Source organism: Brassica napus, unplaced genomic scaffold (genome assembly GCF_020379485.1).
Source record: "Brassica napus cultivar Da-Ae unplaced genomic scaffold, Da-Ae ScsIHWf_321;HRSCAF=512, whole genome shotgun sequence".
In the NCBI taxonomy this organism is placed as follows: domain Eukaryota; kingdom Viridiplantae; phylum Streptophyta; class Magnoliopsida; order Brassicales; family Brassicaceae; genus Brassica; species Brassica napus.
The window spans coordinates 32,501-37,500 of NW_026016404.1; positions in this window are offsets into that span (position 1 = coordinate 32,501).

Below are 5,000 nucleotides of genomic sequence, written 5' to 3' on the forward strand. Positions count from 1 at the left end.
ATAGATAGATATAGGATCTATGGGGCAATTACTTATAAGTACATTTTGTGCAACAACCCTTCCTATCTGATAGAAAAGGATCCCATGATCCTGAACCGATCTTACCTGGGATCGCAAATCCCAAGTTTGTCTATGAAGAGCAGATCTAATTGTATTAGTGTCTATAATTGATTTCTTCTGTGTAATACTAATTGATAAGGCCTCATTGGTAAGTGCTACAAGATCTCGTGCACTGGAACCCATGGTTATGGACTCGAATCCATTAGTATGGAACATTTTCTTTTCCAAGTGAAATCCCCTAGTATAGGAAAGAGTGAAAAAGTGCTTTCGTTGTTGTGGAATAAGAAGCCTTCTTATTTTAATGCATGTATTTAATTTATTCGGGGCTATTAGAGCGGGATCCACTTTTTGGGGAATATGAGTCGAAGCAATAACAAGACTATTTCTAGTCGAACATCTTTCACAATCCCTGGAGAGAGAGTTCACCAAGAGACCGAGGGCTAAGTAATTCGACTCATTCACATCAAGATCATGAATGTTTGGAATCCATATTATGCAAGGAGACATTGCTTTTGCTAATTCGAATTGAAGGGTGATATAAAATCGGTCTATTTCCGACATCATATCCATAGTTAGCGCATTCATCATAGTTAGAAGCTCCAGCTCCGTATCAAGTTCACGATCAATATCGTTACTAGCATCAATATCGTCACTATCATCAATATCGATATCATCAAGAAAAAAACCTTTCGGCTTGTTATCCAGGAACTTGTTCAGACATACTGTAATGAAAGGAACATAGGAGTTTGTCGCTAGGTATTTGACCAAATAGGATCGTCCGGTTCCTATAGAACCTATCACTAAAATACTCCTAGAGGGGGATAGGGCTAAGCGGAGCGAAAAGGGTTTTCCATGAGACGGGAAATGAAAACTATTAGCCCCACACGAAGTTTGTGAATAAGTGATTGTCTGATAATGAGCAAGGAATATCCGTCTTTCTGCTAAACAGGATGTATTGAACTCATAATTCATTAGATACTTTTATGAATGTCAACTAAGTATCGTAAGTAAATTGTTCCCGGTTGTTCAATCATTTGATAACCAGAGTCATTCTTTGATAAATGATCACTATGAGTCAGACTCAATAGAATTGATCAATCCTTTTTTCTGCCCTTAAGGTGGAGAACTGAACCAAGAATTCTCTTTCTTTATCATCAATCGAATCACTGTTCGCGACCCAGGATTCTATTTTATCATCAATCCAATCACCGCTCACGTTTTTTCTTTTTCTTATCAATGAATAGATGTCTTTACTTGTATGACTTAGATGTCTCGTATTTCTCGAAAAAGTGATTCGATTGATGGGATTTGGTATGATACTTATGAGATCGATGATATCGATGAAGTTTATTTTCAAATCTGTCTTCTTAGAACGTATTGATTTGACCCCATAAGCGGGATCACCACCCCATAGCATGTTGCCGCCAGAACCCCGTATTTCTTCTAGACAATCTCCTAATTGTTCCAGAGCAACTAGAAAAAGATTCTTTAACCAGAAAGAATTCTGTTCAGATGTAGGATACCTATCCAGAAGTTTTCGCAACTCAATCATGTATGATGGAATCATCAAAGATTTGATCTTTTCGAACTCTGTCTGTAACTCACTATAGGCTCGGGAAACAAAGAGAAGATGTGTACGAACGATATATCCAGCAACAAGAAGAAGGAAAAGGATTGAATAGAGGACCTCACGAACATTTGGCGATCTCAGATGTGTCGATATCAACGATGACTCATTATTTCGATGAATCATTTCTTCGGACAGAAGAAGATTATGTAAAGACTTACTCGAAATCTCACTTATCAGATTCCTTTGTGGAAGACACAATTTTTTCTGAAGAATTCGCCATGATATATCTAATCCATACATAATATCATGAAAATGGATACAAATTTTTGACTGCTACTTAGTATCCGCAATAGGTCTGAAAAAATATCTAAAAATATCAAATTTAGATATTTGTACCCTGTCGAAGTAAAGAACCATGGCATATATGTTTGGAATAGATTCCATTTTGAGAGAGTTGAAAAGCACTATCTCGTTGAAAGGTTCTATCCATCTGCCCTTTGTCAACGCATTTTTTTAGGCAAAGACTCCGTTTTTTCCTCTGTAAATATTTCTCAGAACATGGAGTGTGAATCAAACCCACGTTTGAATTGAAATTGAGATACTGATGCAAGCTCTTCTCTTCTGAATCGGATAGATTCATATCTGAAAGAGTTTGACAATACGTTCTTTCCAAATTTACTCTTTGTCCCTCTATTAGAGGTGTTCCAGAAATGTCTGCAATCGAGTAAATAGCTCTACGAACTAATGGATCGGATCGAATTGGAAAATGGAAAGATTTGTACAAGTTATACCTTTCGTCACCACTTTGTGGAAAATCGTTAGATATGAATATGTTAGATACCTGTGACTCGATTGACGAAGGTGAAATAGTATCTCTCTCCAAAAAAGCATGTTTTTTTTTACCACCACACGAAGAAAATATTTTGTTGTGAATGAACAAGATAGTGAGGAATTGTCCATACGTAAATCAGAATTATTGAGACGGGCCTTTTCCACATAAAAAGGGAATCTTTTGTTACAATAGAAGCAGAAGTGATGTGGATTATTCAAGAATCGAAGTCGATTTGCTTTAGAAAAAGAAGATATCAATGAACTTCTCTGAAATGGTTTCACGGGATTCAGCCAATTGTCTTGATCGTGGGATACGATTGAGAAATAGGAATCCGTGTTATCAAAAGATTTCCTGCGATTCTTTCTAGTATGGAATGAGTCAATCATCCACTTTGGTATCTTATTGAACAAAAATGGTGATATTGTTCCCCATTGATCAAGAATTTCGATTTTTGAGAAGTATTATGATCATCCAATAAGGGTTTCAATTTTTTAAATGAACGATTTGAACCTATTGATTCTAACAACTGATTGCAGGTTGATCGTTCGGACCTTTCAATTCATAGATGTGGATCTCAGACCTATGAATGGGGATATTCTCGAAACTCACAAAGAAAAAAGGAAGTGAGTTAGACAAAAAGAGAAGTACTTGGACAAAAACGAAGTAACTTGACAAAAGAACGAAGTGACTTAGACAAATCTTTTTATCAATAACCTCAGACCAATCAATCGAATATTGATTATACATAATCGTCGAACACTACTTGAAAACGGCTCTTCCGAAACGAAAATTTTTCAAATGAAAAATTCTTGAATTGGACATTGGTCAGAATTCATCTGGGTTCCGAATCCTACTGAGAGGTCCACTAGGGAAGAAATGTTGAAGAAAGAACAAGATTTTCTTTTGCTCTTCCAGGCGATCGGAAAATAAAGAAATAGTTGGATTCAAGATAATTACGTATTCAAAATACCGTTTCAATTCATCCTATTATCAGATCTGGGATTAGATCCGGTTCCGAAGGATGAACATATGACAGTTCCAATAAGATTTCTTCTTAAAAAAATCGATTTTTTTATTCCATCTACCAAAGGGGATACACGTACGACGATTTTGATTTGAACAGATTTCAAGAAATGGCAGATCTATTCACTCTATCAATAACCGAGCCGGATCTGGTGTATCATAAGGGATTTGCTCTTCTTTGATTCCTACGGATTGGATCAAAGACAATTCTTGAAGGAGGTTTTCAGGGATGAATTGAAAAAGAAATCTTATTGGTTCTACCTCCTTTTTTTATGAAGAAAATGAATCTTTTTATCGAAGGATCAGAAAAAATTGGGTCCGGATCTCCTGCGGGAATTTTTTGAAGATCCAAAACCAAAAGAGTGGTATTTGCTAGCAACAACATAATGGAGGCAGTCAATCAATATAGATTGATCCGAAATCTGATTCAAATCCAATTCCAATATAGTCCCTATGGGTACATAAGAAATGTATTGAATCGATTCTTTTTAATGAAGAGACCTGATCGCAACTTCGAATATGGAATTCAAAGGGATCTAATAGGAAATGATACTCTGAATCATAGAACTATAATGAAAGATACGATCAACCAACATTTATCGAATTTGAAAAAGAGTCAGAAGAAATGGTTCGATCCTCTTATTTTTCTTTCTCGAACCGAGAGATCCATAAATCGGGATCCTAATGCATATAGATACAAATGGTCCAATGGGAGCAAGAATTTCCAGGAGCATTTGAAACATTTCGTTTCTGAGCGGAAGAGCCGTTTTCAAGTAGTGTTCGATCGATTATGTATTAATCAATATTCGATTGATTGGTCTGAGGTTATTGATAAAAAAGATTTGTCTAAGTCACTTCGTTTCTTTTTGTCCAAGTTACTTCGTTTTTTGTCCAAGTTACTTCTCTTTTTGTCTAACTCACTTCCTTTTTTCTTTGTGAGTTTCGAGAATATCCCCATTCATAGGTCTGAGATCCACATCTATGAATTGAAAGGTCCGAACGATCAACCCTGCAATCAGTTGTTAGAATCAATAGGTCTTCAAATCGTTCATTTTAAAAAATTGAAACCCTTTTTATTGGATGATCATAATACTTCTCAAAAATCGAAATTCTTGATCAATGGAGGAACAATATCACCATTTTTGTTCAATAAGATACCAAAGTGGATGATTGACTCATTCCATACTAGAAAGAATCGCAGGAAATCTTTTGATAACACGGATTCCTATTTCTCAATCGTATCCCACGATCAAGACAATTGGCTGAATCCCGTGAAACCATTTCAGAGAAGTTCATTGATATCTTCTTTTTCTAAAGCAAATCGACTTCGATTCTTGAATAATCCACATCACTTCTGCTTCTATTGTAACAAAAGATTCCCTTTTTATGTGGAAAAGGCCCGTCTCAATAATTCTGATTTTACGTATGGACAATTCCTCACTATCTTGTTCATTCACAACAAAATATTTTCTTCGTGTGGTGGTAAAAAAAAACATGCTTTTTTGGAGAGAGATA